Here is an 18,685-nt window from a genome sequence, read left to right as displayed (position 1 = left end):
ATCCTGTCATTGGAAAACATGTTTTTTTCAAAACACATCAGTTAATAGTGCTGCTGCAGCAGAATTCTGCACTGAAATCCATTTCTCAAAAGAGCAAACAGATTTTGTTATATTCAATTTTGAAATCTGACATGGGGCTAGACATATTGTCAATTTCCCAGCTGCCCCCAGTCATGTGACTTGTGCCTGCACTTTAGGAGAGAAATGCTTTCTGGCAGGCTGCTGTTTTTCCTTCTCAATGTAACTGAATGTGTCTCAGTGGGACATGGTTTTTTACTATTGAGTGTTGTTCTTAGATCTACCAGGCAGCTGTTATCTTGTGTTAGGGAGCTGCTATCTGGTTACCTTCCCATTGTTCTTTTGTTTGGGGAAAAAGGGAGGGTGATATCACTCCAACTTGCAGTACAGCAGTAAAGAGTGATTGAAGTTTATCAGAGCACAAGTCACATGACTTGGGGCAGCTGGGAAATTAACAATATGTCTAGCCCCATGTCAGATTTCAAAATTGAATATAAAAAAATCTTACCCTCTAAAGCAGTGCTATCTGCCCGTGTGAATGTGTAACCTATACATTACTGGACTGGGATTGTCAGTGTAATGAAGAGCCACTGAGCTGACTTTGCAGATCAATAACGAGATGGAGCCAGTCCCAAACCAATGCACTTCTCTGGGTTTCCAGGGATTTCAACCAACCCGGTGTTATTTGGGGAAGAATTCCAGTCTGGAAATTTCATAAAACCTTATTATTCCTTATTTTACATGGGAAAATAAAAAAGGGTCTTAAAAATTCCCGGCGTGGATCATTATTATCCTAATGCACCCTTTTAGTTATTGCTGTATTTCCTTAAAGGGGAACTCCACCAGAACATATATATACTGTATATATATACATTCATTCCACATTTTCCTTGTTGTCAATATAATTGCTGTTGGAAACAATGTCGACGACCCCTAAGTTTAGCTTCTCAACAGCTGCTCAGAGCCCACTGAGCATGTGAGTGTCACAGACACTTTCCAAGATGGTGACCCCCTGTGACAAGTTTGAAGTCCTGGATCATTGCTGCTATTGACAAGCTCAAACTTTAGTCTCGTGCAATAAGTTCACTATATAAAATAGGACATTTTTAGCCACATTAGGGTTTACTTCTCCTTTAAGACATTAGAATCAGCATCACAACATCACCCGGCAGTGCATTCCCCAACCTCACTGTCCTGACTGTGATGAACCCCCTACTCTGTTCCTTTAAATGAAACTTCTTTTCCTCTAGTCTGAAGGGGAGGCCTCTGGTACGTGATTCTCTTTTTGGGTAAAAAGGTCCCCTGCTATTTGTCTATAATGTCCTCTAATGTACTTGTAGGGGCAGATTTATCAAAGGTCGAGATTCATTTTTGAATGAAAAAAATTCAAAATTCGAGCTATGTTTTGTGTACTTTTCAATTTGAATTTGAAAAAAATTAAAAAACTTGAATAGTGGAATTTATCATGTACTGTCTCTCTAAAACTTTGAATCGAATTCGATCAATTGCGCTATTAATTTGATTTGAACTATTACAATTCGGCCGAATACGGACCTATTCGATCGAAAACTGACCTATTCGACCCAAAAAAAACTTTGACTTAATTTCTTTTTGAATTAGAATTTCGAAGTTTTTCCAATTAGAAATTTGACCCTTGATAAATATGCCCCGTAAAGTGTAATCGTGTCCCATTTCATGTGTTTTTTTTTTCTCGAATTTTAACAATTCCCAAGTTGAATTTGACAGTTTTTGCCCTAAAATTTTGAATTTTAAATTCAACACTTGTTAAATCTGGCACTTAGGGGCATATTCATAAAACCAACCGAAATTAAGTCAAAGGTTTTTTTTGGTCCGATTTTGATCTAATAGGTCTGTATTCGGCTGAATTTGAATCGTAGGAATTGAAGGAATAGCGCATTTGATCGAATTCGATTTGACGTTTTTTTCCCATAAAACTTTGATTTTCCAAAGTCCACCAATTGACTCCAAATGGGTTCTAGGAGGTCCCCCATAGGCTAAAACAGCAATTTGGCAGGATTTAGATTGCGAATATTTTTAAAGAGGCAGTAGATGATAAATTTCAATATTCTTATTTTTGTTTTTTTTTCAAATTCAAATTGAATTTGGACTATTCGAAGTACACAAAAAATAGCTTGAAATTAGATTTTTTTTTTTCATTTTAAAATTCACCTCGACCTTTGATAAATCGGCCCCCTAAGTGTATAACCTGCATTTATCAACATTGAGCCTCATTTTCCACATTGCTGCCCTGTTGTTGCCGGTTCTCCCGGTGACTTGTGAATCAGCCGGCTTCTGCTACATTGTATTGGGAGTCAAAAGCAGCAGTGCAAATATTATTGAGAATTAGCTAGATAGCGTTTTCATTAGCAAATACATTGACAAATACGTTTTTTCCTGTGTTTGTGGGAAGACTAGAGAAGAGCGGCCATATGCTCTCACTTAGTGTCTAATAAGCAAGTCCTCTGTGTGACCTTGAGGGGCAGCGAGTGAGGGCAAAGCCCCTCTGAACTTCACATATGATTGCGTTTTCCTTCTATTTGGCAGCTCCTTCAGTTCCGTTCTTATGTTACCTACCGGCTTGTTCAGTGAATATGTGAATTATGATCGATGACTTGACTTGACTGGATGCCCCGGGGGGTTCTCCACTTAATGGTACAGGGTCTATGTAATATACTTTATAGCAAAAACCACATTCATCATTGACTCCAAGAGTCATTCTCAACTTTCACTGGCTTTTATGCTAAACACATGCGGCCCATTCATTGGCAGGAGAGGGACAGAGCCTGGAATGGGGAGGGGCCACTCACATTTATATACATTGCTCTGGATGTAAAGGCACTAATTATGTATAGAATATAGAATATATCAGACAAGCTATTAGCATTTACCTAAAGGAAACCCTATTTATCTTCTATATCCTTTATTTAAATAGATTAGACACATTTTTTGTCCTTTAAATTCTGTTAAAATTACACTTTAAGGAGCTCCCCAGATAGATATTAAGTCCAGGACTACAAGAAGCCCTTACATTAGCTGGTGTTCCTTCCTTGTGTATCATTTATACAAGGGATGCCCAGATCATGCCTATGTGCCACCCCTCTTATATACAAGGCTGCCATTTACACTCCTTACATGATTGACAGGGAATGCCGGCACCCTGACTATTTGTCACTTTATATATACAGTGCTAGCCCTGCCCCTCCCCATCTTCTGCCCCTCTGTATGCTTGGTTGCCCCAGTTTGGTATTGCATTGACAATTTCCCTTTAATTAGTATAATGCCCCTTTATTAAAATGTTCACTTGCTTCCTAGCAATAAATGCAGCAGTTCTCTCTCTCTCTCTCTCTCTCTCTCCTCTTACTATCTCTGCTTCTCTCTCTACACATATATTTCATTCTTTCTCTTTGTGTCTCTCTCTCATTCTCTCTGTCTCTACTATTCTCTATCTCTGCTCTTACTTTGTCTATCTCTGTTTCTTTCTTTCTTTCTTTCTTTCTCTCTCTTTCTCTCTCTCTGTCTCTACTAGTCTCTATCTCAGCTCTTACTATATCTATCTATATCTGTCTCTCTCTCTTTCTCTACTGTTCTCTATCTCTGCTTTTACTATAGCTCTCTCTCTCTCTCTACTATTCTCTATATCTGCTCTTATTATTTCTATCTCTGTCTCTCTTTCTCTCTACTATTCTCTATCTCTGCTCTTACTATATCTATCACTGTCTCTCTCTCTCTCTCTCTCTCTCTCTCTCTCTCTCTCTCTCTCTCTCCTAGTCTCTATCTCTGCTGTTACTATTTCTATCTCTGTCTCTCTCTCTCTACTAGTCTCTGTCTCTGCTCTTACTATTTCTATCTCTGTCTCTCTTTCTCTCTCTCTCTCTCTCTACTATTCTCTATCTCTACTCTTACAATATCTATCGCTGTCTCTCTCTCTCTCTCTCTCTACTAGTCTCTGTCTCTGCTCTTTCTATTTCTATCTCTGTCTCTCTTTCTCTCTCTCTCTACTATTCTCTATCTCTGCTCTTACAATATCTATCGCTGTCTCTCTCTCTCTCTCTCTACTAGTCTCTGTCTCTGCTCTTACTATATCTATCTCTGTCTCTTTCTTTCTCTCTCTCTCTCTCTCTCTCTCTCTCTCTCTTTCTCTCTCTCTCGCTCTCTACTATTCTCTATCTCTGCTTTTTACTATATCTATCTCTGTCTCTCTCTCTTTCTCTAGTATTCTATATTTCTGTGCTTACTACAGGTATGGGATCCATTATCCAGAAACCCGTTATACAGAAAGCTCTGAATTATGGAAAGGTCATCTCCCATAAACTTCATTTTATCTAAATAATCCAAAATGTTAAAAAATTATTTCCTTTTCCTGTGTAATAATAAAACAGTCGCTTGTACTTAATCCCAACTAAGAGATAATTAATCCTTATTGGAAGCAAAACCACACTATTGTTTTTTTTTTTTATGTTTACATGATTTTCTAGTAGACTTAAGGTATGAAGATCCAAATTACAGACAGGTCCATTATCCAGAAAACCCCAGGTCCCAAGCATTTTGGATAACAGGTCCTGTATATCTATCTTTGTGAATATGTCTCTCTACACATATATTCCATTCTTTCTCTGTATCTCTCTCATTCTCTCTCTCTTCTAATCTCTCTATCTTTCTCATTCACTCTGCTCTCTCCGGTGAGACGGAACGTAGCTGTGCGATTAGATTTGCCTGCAACTTGTATGGATTATAGAGCTTCATTAGAAGGAGAGCCCAGGAAATACTTTGATAAATGTTAATTGGATGTCAGAACTGCAAAGAGAGCTATTTATCTGGGCCGGCTAATGGCTCTTTAGAGAGTCAATCTCCATGTTTGTCTGCGTGTCAGTAGAGTTTGCTTCTCATATAGCGGTGACCAGCTGCAATGCAAAGTGCAGGTACTTTAATGAGATTAATCACTTCATGGACAGATGTGGCAGGAGGAATCACAGGCAGGACTCACAGTATTAATCACAAGATTTGATGCCTGGGGTAGATACAGTAGAAATGGAAAAGCAAGGAAAAGTCTCTGTTCCAGCAGCTTCCATTGGATTTAGTAAAGCGCTTGCAACATCTTTCTGTAGAATGTGTCACCCAGAGAGTAACTTCCTCACTTGCACTCGGTATCTACCACTCACCTTCCCCTCTGTCTGGGCAGGGTCCATCTGTGGTTTCTCATTCTGTATGTACCACTCACCTTCCCCTCTGTCTGGGCAGGGTCCATCTGTGGTTTCTCATTCTGTATGTACCACTCACCTTCCCCTCTGTCTGGGCAGGGTCCATCTGTGGTTTCTCATTCTGTATGTACCACTCACCTTCCCCTCTGTCTGGGCAGGGTCCATCTGTGGTTCCTCATTCTGTATGTGCCCCTCACCTTCCCCTCTGTCTGGGCAGGGTCCATCTGTGGTTTCTCATTCTGTATGTACCACTCACCTTCCCTCTGTCTGGGCAGGGTCCATCTGTGGTTTCTCATTCTGTATGTACCACTCACCTTCCCTCTGTCTGGGCAGGGTCCATCTCTGGTTTCTCATTCTGTATGTGCCCCTCACCTTCCCCTCTGTCTGGGCAGGGTCCATCTGTGGTTCCTCATTCTGTATGTACCACTCACCTTCCCTCTGTCTGGGCAGGGTCCATCTGTGGTTTCTCATTCTGTATGTGCCCCTCACCTTCCCCTCTGTCTGGGCAGGGTCCATCTGTGGTTTCTCATTCTGTATGTACCACTCATCTTCCCCTCTGTCTGGGCAGGGTCCATCTATGGTTCCTCATTCTGTATGTGCCCCTCACCTTCCCTTCTGTCTGGGCAGGGTCGATCTGTGGTTTCTCATTCTGTATTTACCTCTCACCTTCCCCTCTGTCTGGGCAGGGTCCATCTGTGGTTCCTCATTCTGTATGTGCCCCTCACCTTCCCTTCTGTCTGGGCAGGATCCATCTGTGGTTCCTCATTCTGTATGTGCCCCTCACCTTCCCTTCTGTCTGGGCAGGGTCCATCTGTGGTTCCTCATTCTGTATGTGCCCCTCACCTTCCCCTCTGTCTGGGCAGGGTCCATCTGTGGTTTCTCATTCTGTATGTACCACTCACCTTCCCTTCTGTCTGGGCAGGGTCCATCTGTGGTTCCTCATTCTATATGAGCTTCTATGGCACTAGTACCCATAAAACAGTAGTTGAATACATCTACTTAAATGCCAGGCTATAGTTGCTTGTGGCCACCTTTGGGTTAGGGTGGATACGTTTGTGCCTTTGGACACCGAAAATAGACTTGTATTTCTGTAATCTGTGAAACAGGACAAGTCACAAGGTTTGAGAAACCTTGAAACTGACTTGTGATATGTGACGTTCCCATTGAGATGTCCAGGAGAGGCATGAGACAGCCCATTAGGTTTCTGAGCTTCTGTGTGGCCTTATTAAGTTAGTGAAGCAGAGAGAGTACAAAACATACTGCAAAGTCGGCATATAATTAGCGTCGCTGTAGTTAATGAAGCGCAGAGTCACCTGCCGTGAGACAAGAGGAAGCTCTATGGCATAGACAGTTTTTATGTGTCTGTGTTATATCTGCAAGAAAGAAGATACTTTAGAGTTAGCAAAGAAAAAAAACCGTTTTTTTTTATATCCTTTTGTTAAAAGAAAAATACATTTCAATGTGACGGTTTTCTTTTGTGCACAAAAATTATCTGAGAGATGGATTGTACAGCCTTAATGTGATGGAACAAATAGAAGGTACAGCTTGTTCAGGAAGTCTTGGAACTCATGAAAGTACTCATGTCTGTATCAGTGGATTCATTTTATTGTACACACACTTTTTTTATCTCCATTGATTCCATGATCTCTGCAGTGTCGCATGTGAGGAGACAAAGCATGTTACCTTCATCCAGACATGGTCCAAATGAAATCCTACCAAAAATAACAGTATGACATTAAACATGTCTCTGAGTACAGGTATCGGATGAGTTATAAAGAAACCCATTATCCAGAAAGCTCTGAATTATGTGATGGCATAGACTCCATTTTAATCAAATAATTAAAATTTTAAAAAATGATTTCCTTTTTCTGTGTAATAATAAAACAGTACCTTGTACTTGATCCCAAATGGGATAAAATGAATTGTAGGCAATACAATCCCTGTTGTTTTATTTTATGTTTAAGTTTGTTTTTAGTAGACTTATCTGCAGATTTATAAACCAGCATATTTTTCAGATGTTTTTTTGACACTGAAGATCCCAAAAAGTTGCAAAAAAAAGTGCAACTTTTTTGAGATTTAATATACAACAAAACTGCAACAATTCCCACTACAAAAATACTTCAGTTAAAACCTGTTGAAAACATGTAGACGTCAATGGCAGATGTCCCTTTTACAACTGGAAGATCTTTCTTTGGTTCGTGGTTTTCGAGGTTTAGAGGTTTTAGAGGTTTTCGGATGTTTTTGACACTGACTTTTGTTTGACAACTTGAAAGAATTGCGGTTTTCGTGACTTTTTCTGAGACTTTTTCCATTCATATTTTTTTCATTTGGATTTTTTAATAAATGCCATGACCTTCGTGGTTTTAGAGAAAGCGAGTTTAGTCATGGTTTCAAGGACCTCTAAAACCACTAAATTGGAACCTTGATAACTAGGCGATGTTTCTTCTAAATGCCCTTTTATTTCCCATTTTCATTTCTGCTATTCGTCCTTTTGTTTTTCTTTTGTGTCCTTTTCCCCTACTCTTCCCCCTTATGACTTTCTTTCATACTTTCTTTTACAAAGCACATGAAAATATAAAACATTCAAAGCATTAGAACCTTCTACAAGACTAGACCTGTCCATATCCAATCAGAGAATTCAAGTTTTCTAGTGCTAGTTTAATTAAATGCAGTTAAAGTATATTATATTCATAGTGTTCTACATGCCTGTAGCCAATCAGAGCATTAGAAGTGTTACTAGAGTTGTTCCTTTCTCTTTCTCTCTTTCACTAAACAGTCAATATATTTAACAAGCAAGTACAGGTATGGGACTTGTTATCCAGAATGCTTGGGTTTCCGGATAAGGGTTCTTTCCATCATTTGGATCTCCATACCTTAAAGGGCAAGTCAACCCTGAAATAAAAAGAATCCCTAATAAAAGAAAACATAATTCTAAGCAACTTTCCAATATACATTTATTAAACATTTTCAGCACTTTTAAAGTTATTTGTAAATACAATTTCTATTGAAAGCAGCAAGAACTCATGGTTGTTACTTTTTAAACAACGTTGCAAAAGTCTTTGCTCCCGGCAAAGAGAAGTCTGTTAATCAGCTGTGTTGTCTTACATTGTATCAACAGTCTGAGCCAGCAGTGCAGAGAATAGACAGGGACAGACAAACACTGCTTTCTATAGCAATACATATACAAATAACTGAAAAAACATAGAATAAATGTAAACATAGAATTATGTTTTCTTTTATTAGGCAAATTTTTGTTTTGGGGTTGACTTGCCCAAGAAAACAATACCCCGTGAACAATGTCTATAAAACAGCTCATGTGTAAAATCCTGCTTCATGTAAATAAACCATTTTCATAATAATATACTTTTTAGTAGTATCTGCCATTGGGTAATCATAAATAGAAAACTGCCATTTTAAAAAAGAAGGGCCGCCCCCTGGGATTCACGGTGCACACAAACAAAGCAAACAAACTATACATTAGGTCACATGAGCCAATTAACAGAGTTCTGCCTTTGCTTCCACATGTCTTCCTGTTACAGTATTTCTGGTCAGGTGATCTCTTCCTGTTACAGTTAGAGCTGCAGTATTTCTAGTCAGGTGATCTCTTCCTGTTATAGTTAGAGCTGCAGTATTTCTGGTCAGGTGATCTCTTCCTGTTACAGTTAGAGCTGCAGTATTTCTGGTCAGGTGATCTCTTCCTGTTACAGTTAGAGCTGCAGTATTTCTGGTCAGGTGATCTCTTCCTGTTACAGTTAGAGCTGCAGTATTTCTAGTCAGGTGATCTCTTCCTGTTACAGTTAGAGCTGCAGTATTTCTGATCAGGTGATCTCTGAGGCAGCACAGAGACCATCACTAAATGGTGGATCAAGGCAAGAGATGTAAAAGGGCAATATTCACTAAAATATTTATACCAGTTTGGTAAGATTATTTAATATGCCACTTAATATGATATAAACTATCTGTTGTGTGAGCATTCATTTTTGGGGTATAGTTTTCCTTTAAAAAAGGAAAAGAGTCAGGCTTAGGGCAGCAGTGTAAAGGGAAGAAGAAGAGGGTCTGAGGACTGTAGAAAATAAATGAGGAAAGAGAGGGGTCAGAGACAGAAGAGGAGCACAGGGAAGAAAAGGATGTGGAAGGGAAGTGAAAGGGGCATAAGGGGAAATGGGGGGATGAATAGGAGAAAGGGATAGGAGGACAAAGATGGAAGGGTTAGTGTAAAGGAATTGATATATGAAGAACAAAAGCATAGAGATGAGCATGAAAAGTCCACAAAAGAAATGATAAAGAACTGGTGAGAAAAAGAATGACATGAGGAAAGGAAACAGAGTAAAGTAGTGTGTGGCCCTCAGTATCTACAATTGGTGCAATTATTTTAATGCTTTGGCTGCTTACTGGTTGTCTTTAATTCTGTGGCTATACAAGTGATCTTATTGGCTGTAAATACCTTAATGCACTGATTGGCTACAGGTTATTCTAAAGTTTTCATGTTTTCATGGTCTTTTTGGCCACTTTTAACCCTTTTAATATTCACATTTCATTCAGGTTAATTTGGTCCCTGTCCATGTGTCTTGTCATGAACCAGAAAGAACCAGAAATCCATCCAGCTGTATTGTGTCTAATATAGTCCCGTGGTGTGTAGCAGCAATCAGGCCTGAGATCCATTACATTTCACAGGGCTGTGCTTTGGACACTAAGTGCTCCGATCAAGGGAAGATGTAAAAAGTGAGAGAATAGCGCTGGGATAAAGCTGGGGGGCTGCGATGATATTGCTGAGTAGTAACAAAAGATTTCGTATAAATCATTAGAGTTCCTGGAGTAGGTCCTTGCCAAGAATTCAGCAGATCGCTAGTCCCTTCAGTAACGCATGTAACAAGATTAAACACAGAACATTCCCAATTTACACTGCCCCGAGTACTGTACAGACAATCTTTGTATCGGAACCGCTTCAAGAACAGTGGCCCTCAGATAAATTGTCAGCTCTTAACTCCACTGTAATGCACCTTAATGCAGGACTGCGACTTGTGAGGTTTTCATCCTGTTTAATAACCCCAAAACAACATTATTCCTTTCAGTCCTAGCAATTGTGAAGCTAACAACATTTCAGCTAGTTTATGTTCTGCGCTTGGAACCATGAATCTTCTCTCTGGATTGGCAGGCAGCTTCTTTAAGTTAACTTCTGGGGGCATATTTATCATGGGTCGAATTTCGAATTGAAAAAACATTGAAATTCAAATTCAAAAAGACCAACCGAAATTAAGTCTAAGGTTTTTTATTGGTCGAATGGGTCCGTTTTTGAATGAGTAGGTCCTTATGTGGCCGAAATTGAATCCCAAAAAAGTCCACCAAATTGGTCATAGGAGGTTCCCCATAGGCTAAAAGAGCAATTTGTCAGGTTTTAGATGGCGAATAGTCGAAGTCAAATTTTTAAAGAGACAGTACGGACTTCTTGTGACAGTACTGAATCTTCCACAAAGAATTCGGGGATACGGCCAAATCCAAAATAGTGGATTCTGTGCATCCCTACTAGTGATGGGCAAATTTGCGCCGTTTAGATTCGCCGAAAAATTCGCGAAACGGCGAAAAATTAGCGAAATCGCGCCAGCGTCTCATTTTTGGCGCCGGCGCCCGTTTTTTCGACGCCGGCGCCCGTTTTTTCGGAAATTTTTTTTTTGACGCCGGCGAATTTTTGACGCGAATTTTCGCGGGCGTTTCGCGAATTTATTCGCTGCCGGCGAATCGCGCGAATTCGCGCCTGGCGAATAAATTCGCCCATCACTAATCCCTACTTCTCATGCTGATTGCTTCTTTATCTGATTTGGGTACCCAAAAGCTACGGATATGGAAAAGCCAGTCTTTGTAGGATCTAATGCAGAGGTGCCAATCTCACCTGTTGGCAACTACAACTCCCTTCAGTCTAAACCAGTTCTCCATGACCTAAGCCACATTCTGGCATCTAGAAGCCTTAATAGAGTGTTAAGGAGTTTGGATTTTCCAACTTGGCTTTTATGAGACAATTACATACCCGTTTGTGCTGGTTTCACCCGACTGCTGGTTTGTTAGGTTTATATAACAAAGCAGGGGCGAGCGTATCCCCTCATTGTGTGTACGAGGGGGTGTTACAGGAAAATTACAGAGCAGAAGTCTGGAAAAGCAGCGCTCATTACACGCTCTGATAATATTAATGATACAGTTAGAAATGTGCATTTCAGATCAGCAGGATTGTAATAGCGATTTAATCCAGTGCCTCTCGGATGCACTCACACTCTTCCAAATATTAACTGGGGTCTTCTCCATTCTCTCACTGTAGGGACCAGGCTATAGAAATAGGAATCTTCTTTCATTACGATGACTGATATTGTCATTCTGACACCAGGAAAACATTTAGAGAGATCGGTGATATCACGAACTCTTTAAATGCTGGGGTTGTGCCCAAAGTGTAAACCAGAAATGTAATATCCACGTCACTGGCATGATGGAATATTGAAAACATGGATATATCATTATATAATAAACAAGAGCCGCAAATAGCCTGTACATTATATCCTTATAAAGGTGCTTAATGATGTCGTTGGTTATAATTGGAGCTTAGTGATGTCATTTATGTCACATGACTGCCTGAAATTTGTGTATTATAATAAATAAAGTCCCGCCTGTTGCAAAATATGAGGATATTAGAAGTAACCTCGGAGTTCCATAACCTTTGGCATCATGTTTATATATGGTCATAGAACTCGGTAACATATAATATCCTTATATACTCTTATACAAGAGGAGGTACTTTATTCACTATACCTTTACTTCCCCTGGAGTTTTTTTAAGTACAATGTTTGTGTATTGTTACAAGCAGTTGTATTTATATGATGTTCCGGTCACAGAAGCTGCCATAATGTGTATGACTTTTAGCTGCAATCCCCTATGTTAACCAATAGATGGCGCCCTTCTGTACTAAAGTATGCTCAGTACTGACTTTTGCTAATGACAGAGCCAACCAACCACTGATGGTACCATCCAACTCATTAGAGCTGAACTTGGCTCTAGCCAAACGCAGAGGTTCTTTAAGCAGAAGTAAAGCTCCACATACATGGGTCTATATAAGCTGCTGCAGTCATCAGCTTATTGGGCAGTGTATGGGGCCCACCAACAGACTTCCCCTGATTGATATTTGGCCAAAAATTGGGCAGATGACAGTCGGCCAGGTTTATCTATTTGTTGATACAGTCTTCGGTCTGACTGCCTGTATTCTCTCTGTTCTGATCCGATCGTTGAGACCCATGATCCAATCAGCTGGCTATCCCCCTCCTCAAGGTGGGCATATCGGGGAGAGAATCGATCTTGCAGTAGCCAAACAAGCAGATCTCTGCATGTATGGCCAACTTAAGCCAATACCTGATTGCCCCACCTCCTTCAGGAGAGCCGATATAGGGGTCTAGCCAATGGCAAAGGTTCTTTAACCATAAGCCAGCCAATCACTGACTGTCCCGCCCCTTAAGCAGAGCTGATATAGGCAAAGGTTTTGAAGTCAACCGTTGACTGTGGCACCTCCTTGAGAACTGAGATTGGTAAAGCAGAGTCAGAGGGTAGAATGGGAGTCAGGGCTGGTCATTACCAAGGTTAATGATTTCTCAATGGCCCTAGTTCCTTTGTGGAAAGAACTTTATCAGTAACCCTAACCTAGAGAGGGGTGCTGCAGTGTCACCTGACATTGAGAGCTGCAGTTTCACGTGACATTGAGAGCTGCAGTTTCACGTGACATTGAGAGCTGCAGTTTCACCTGACATTGAGAGCTGCAGTTTCACGTGACATTGAGAGCTGCAGTTTCACGTGACATTGAGAGCTGCAGTTTCACGTGACATTGAGAGCTGCAGTTTCACGTGACATTGAGAGCTGCAGTTTCACATGACATTGAGAGCTGCAGTTTCACGTGACATTGAGAGCTGCAGTTTCACATGACATTGAGAGCTGCAGTTTCACATGACATTGAGAGCTGCAGTTTCACATGACATTGAGAGCTGCAGTTTCACGTGACATTGAGAGCTGCAGTTTCACGTGACATTGAGAGCTGCAGTTTCACGTGACATTGAGAGCTGCAGTTTCACATGATATTGAGAGCTGCAGTCAGACCCTTGTGCAGAACTAAGTGTATAGGAAGTTGTTATGGGGGAGTCCAGGCCTATTATTTCCTATCGCTGTTATTAGGTTTATGAGCAGCAGCAGCACATAATTAGGGCCATCTGCCTAATGCTGTCATTACCCAAGAGCCTTTGTGTCTGTTGTCTAATGGACGGGGTCGCTGGCTAATAAGGGGATAGGATGAAGCTGAAATCCTGAAGCTTTAATTAAAGTGTTTATATGTATGAAATATAATTACAGCAGCAGCAGCTGGCGGATACTGAGTTCAGCCACTGATACTGACTGTACCTTCTCTGTATTTAATCAGTATCTCTTCTATTATGTAGTTCATTCCATCATGTTCATTATGCTCATTCATCTATAATAATAATAACGTCTCTGTACAGAGAGAAAAAATATATATATATATATGGGGATGTATTTATATCACGTGCACCTCTACTGGAAGAGGAGAAGAATGTTTCCCTTCATCTACTGCCTCTGCTCTCCCCTCCCTCCCAGCAGTTACTGTTTGAAAGAGGATGCTGGGAATTGTAGTTGAGCCACATCCAGAGTGATTAGTAGCCTGTCCTTCCTACAGTGTCCCCGTGTGAGGCCACACAGATGTGCAGTCCCAGGCAGACGTGTCTGATTTTGGCCAATGAATTCTGGGCTGTTGGAGTTTACGAGCCGCAGGGCTGATTGATGCTGAACCCTCTGTTGATTGTTTGTGCTCAGTTTGTTTGTGAGATGCCAGCGGCCCCCGGGAGCCCAGACGATGTGATAAACAAGAGCGCGTGCCAGGAATCCCTCAGCCCATTAATAACCATGATGGCTGCTGTCATTATCTGCGAGTTCGATATTTGGGAGAGAGAGAGAGATGCACCTGCAGGATGATGTATCCGCTGCACAGAGACACCTCCTTCCCTTGTAACGTCTCTGCTGTAGTCTCTGTATAGAGGGAGTCTCTTCTTGCGGCTGGAGCTGTAGAGACAAGTGGGCTGGTTTGAGAGGAGGCGAGTTCTGTTGTTTGGGTTTCATGTGTCAGAACTTAGCCCATGACAAGCACAGAGCTCAGCTGGAACTTACAGTTGTACAAGTGCAAGTGCTGCAGTACGAGAGGGGCTGGGTAGGGGGGACTACAATGCAGCAGCTCCTGCTCACCCACCTCCCCTGCAACCTCAGCGTCTGCTGTATAGGGGTGCTTCACCTTTAAGTTAACTTTGAGTATGTTATAGAATACTCCATTCTACGCAACTTTTTAATTGGTCTTCATTGTTTTTTTTTATAGTTTTTTTTTTTATAGTTTTAGTTTTTAGTTGAATTAATTGCCCTTTTCTTCTGACTCTCTCCAGCTTTCAAATGGGGGTCACTGACCCCATTCAAACAACAAATGCCCTGAAAGGCTTTCTATTCATATCATAGTCTCTCGTTTAAATTAGTGCATGGTTGTTAGGATTATCACCAACCAGACTGATGAAACTGCAAACTGGAGAGCTGCTGAATAAAAAGCTAAATAACGCAAAAGCCACAAATAATAAAAAAAGAAAACCAATTGCAAATTGTCTCAGAATATCCCTCTCTACATCATACTGACAGTTAATTTAAAGGTGCCTTTGGTTTTGTTGAAATGCATCTGTCAATTTCCAAAAACAGCCCAAAGTAAATGTGGAACAAACTGAACTTTAAGGTTCATATATATAGTTCAGATACTACAGAAAGAGATGTTCTAAGACTATAGCAGCATGGGTATTCCCTGTACCAGGGGTGTCCAAACTGCGGCCCGAGGGCCACATGCGGCCCAGGATGCATATGAATGCGGCCCAGTTTGAAACTCTTGGTTCCCGAGGAAATTGGAGGAGGGGGGACTTTGCCCATTGCCCAGTTAGTAATAATAATATAATAATACGTTTATTTAATATCCAGGTGTCCCATATTCCAGTGGATAGCTCCATCTGGTTATCCAACTGGCATTGTAGTTCTTTTCTGTGTATTTCCTTTACTTTTACAAATCAAATGTGTTTGTGTATTTCATGTGTGGCCCCAGACAATTTTTCTTTTTCCAATGTGGCCCGGTGAGCTAAAAGTTTGGACACCCCTGCCCTGTACTAAGCACAATTCAGCAGGAACAGCCCTAAATTTGCTCATAGTCTGTAAAGAGAGATACCATAAAACTATGGCAGCATAGGTATTCCCTGTACTAAGCACAATTCAGCAGGAACAGTCCCCTAAGTTTGCTCATAGTCTGTACAGAGAGATCCCATAAAACTATGGCAGCATAGGTATTCCCTGTACTAAGCACAATTCAGCAGGAACAGTCCCTAAGTTTGCTCATAGTCTGTACAGAGAGATACTATAAAACTATGGCAGCATAGGTATTCCCTGTACTAAGCACAATTCAGCAGGAACAGTCCCCTAAGTTTGCTCATAGTCTGTACAGAGAGATCCCATAAAACTATGGCAGCATAGGTATTCCCTGTACTAAGCACAATTCAGCAGGAACAGTCCCTAAGTTTGCTCATAGTCTGTACAGAGAGATCCCATAAAACTATGGCAGCATAGGTATTCCCTGTACTAAGCACAATTCAGCAGGAACAGTCCCTAAGTTTGCTCATAGTCTGTACAGAGAGATACTATAAAACTATGGCAGCATAGGTATTCCCTGTACTAAGCACAATTCAGCAGGAACAGTCCCCTAAGTTTGCTCATAGTCTGTACAGAGAGATCCCATAAAACTATGGCAGCATAGGTATTCCCTGTACTAAGCACAATTCAGCAGGAACAGTCTGTTAAGTTTATAGCCCGTACACAGGGATATCAGGAGGGGCCTTGTTTTGAGAACATGTGGACAGACATATGGAATGTGATTGCATTAGGCGCCCCATGTCTTTTGGAAATTCACTTAACAAAATTCCCCACCTCTGGTGGATTTACCTTTCCTATTAAATGTGTAGGCCTGTCAGCTTTAGTGTGTGTATGAAATAGTGAGTGGTGCTGGGGAATGTGCTCCCCTGTCCTGCTCACTGGGATTAAGTAGTTTGAACATTGGGAAAGAGGAACATTGGGAAAGAGGAACATTGGGAAAGCATTTTGTCAGCAGAATATCAGAAGGCCTCCCCGACCGGTAGGGGAATTGGACAGAATGATCCAACACCAGGTGCAAATCTTTCTCTCTTTTTCCCTCTTTCTCCAGATACTCACAGCTGTGCTGCTCAGTAAAGCGTCTCCCCGCACTCTCGTCAAAGGCTGCGCTCCGGTCTATGAACTGACCCAGGGACACGAGGTATTTGTTCTATTCATCACTATCAGTATTGTATGTTCAGATACACCGTCCGTCTGTCTGTCCCGCGTCCGTTGTGTTTCCCAGGCAGGAGCGTCTCGTCTCATCATTAGCAGAGAGGGATCCTCATGGTCTCTCACTTATAAACACAACACGGGATCTAATGTTTCCTCTGGGACAGTGAAATCATTGTTACATGTTACATGTTTTACTTTGTGTAACACATTGATACATTGTTACACAGTCATGGAGGGTGGGAAAAGCTCAAGAGGAACCATAGCAAAACTCATTCCCCCTCTCTTGGTAGGGAATCCCATAACCTGACTGTCCTTACAGTAAAGAACCCCTTCCTATACTGATGGTGAGATCTCCTTTCCTCCCCACCAATGAATCACTCATTCCCCCTCTCTTGGTAGGGAATCCCATAACCTGACTGTCCTTGCAGTAAAGAACCCCTTCCTATACTGATGGTGAGATCTCCTTTCCTCCCCACCAATGAATCACTCATTCCCCCTCTCTTGGTAGGGAATCCCATAACCTGACTGCCCTTACAGTAAAGAACCCCTTCCTATGCTGATGGTGAGATCTCCTTTCCTCCCCACCAATGAATCACTCATTCCCCCTCTCTTGGTAGGGAATCCCATAACCTGACTGCCCTTACAGTAAAGAACCCCTTCTTTTGCTGATTGCCCTTAAACTATGCTGATTGTGAAGTGTCCTTCTTTCTATAACCAAATAAATCACCAATTAATTCTGTATTAGTCATAATCCTGACTACTTTAAGAGCAAAGAAACTAATCCTATGCTGACTGTGACATCGCCAATGAATAACCCATTCCCCCTGTTTTGGTAGGGAATCCTATGACTTCCATTACACTATGCTGATTGTGAAATCTTTTTTTTTATTCAATATGTTTTGTATTGTTTTATCAATAACAGTTTACAGAATCATATAGTCTATGCATACCTATACACATACGCACCGTATAATGAGAAGCTTCTTCTCTTAAAACATAACAGGCGATAGATGGGAGAAGGAAGGGGTTCGGTTATACAGAGGTTTCTCAATGGACAGCTGGTTCGTCTGACTTTGCTATTTGGCATCAGAAAGCAGAATGTGGCTATAGTTTCATTTTTTAATGTTGCCCTGTTTAAAGCAAGAAAGATCATACAAATCATAGATATTTCCTAATTAAAAGAATAAAGAACAAGTATGTTCAGCACCAGCCCTGTTTATTGCACCAATACTGGAAAAAGGGGTATATTTTCATCCTGAGCACAATGAATAGAGCTTGTGCAGTGGAAATACAGCTTCCTGCATGGGGCAAAGCACCCTAAGAAAGACTGTATTTGTTTATACAGAGCTCATTATTTCCATTAGCTCTTTATTAAAAAGAATAGACATAATACATTTCCAACACAGCATGCACATATGCTGACACCTCAGTTTTACACAACCTGATTTAGTTTTCATTCACCATTTTTTTGTGCTCCCACTAACATACAGTATAGTGCATTTCCTTGATTTTACCTTTTCCTGAAAAACATAAAATGGGGATTCTACTGTAGGTCTACACTGCCCCTTTAAATAGTGTAAGTTAAATTGAACTCAGCAGATTCGGCCTGCTTATGCTCCATTGTTTCAGTAGGAAGGAATAACAGGGCATAACTATAAAGCCATTGAAGTGGCCACCCATTAATTAGGGATGTACTGTATCCCCAATTTGGTTCAGGATTAGGCCAATATTTGGATTTTATCAGAAGGATTCAGATCAAAGTGAAAAGAAGAAGCAGTGAAAGCAGACCCTGTGGCTGCAGGGGGCCCAGGAGGTATAGGGGCCCCATAAGGGCCCTAATTCATATACAGCTTCAATAAATATTGGTAAAACAAGTCAACCTCTCAACATTTTGGGGGCCTGAAAAATAATTTTCTGCGGGGCCCCGTAATATCTAGTTATGCCTCTGTGCCTGGCGGAACCAAATCTGAATCCAAAAAATCATGTGACTTTTCTTTAAAAAAATTTTTTTTGACTTTTTTTTTTTACTCTCTTTACTCTCT

At 41.0% G+C, this 18,685-nt stretch overlaps 1 protein-coding gene across 4 annotated transcripts in view; it reads left to right on the top strand.

Moving 5' to 3' along the window:
* LOC108718850 (ciliary neurotrophic factor receptor subunit alpha) overlaps positions 1 to 18,685 on the top strand; it is a 294,616-nt gene that overhangs the window by 140,428 nt on the left and 135,503 nt on the right. For 3 of the 4 annotated variants that reach the window (XM_018267357.2, XM_018267339.2, XM_018267347.2), the window contains one exon: positions 16,540 to 16,629. The exons of the other annotated variant lie outside the window; for it this stretch is intronic. The gene's annotated coding sequence lies outside the window, so the exon portion shown is untranslated. The remainder of the gene's footprint in view (positions 1 to 16,539; positions 16,630 to 18,685) is intronic. 4 annotated transcript variants of the gene reach the window in all.

The sequence above is a fragment of the Xenopus laevis genome, chromosome 1L (genome assembly GCF_017654675.1).
Source record: "Xenopus laevis strain J_2021 chromosome 1L, Xenopus_laevis_v10.1, whole genome shotgun sequence".
NCBI lineage: Eukaryota > Metazoa > Chordata > Amphibia > Anura > Pipidae > Xenopus > Xenopus laevis.
Note: the sequence above shows the minus strand (reverse complement) of the source record. Positions and strands in the feature narration are given on the sequence as shown.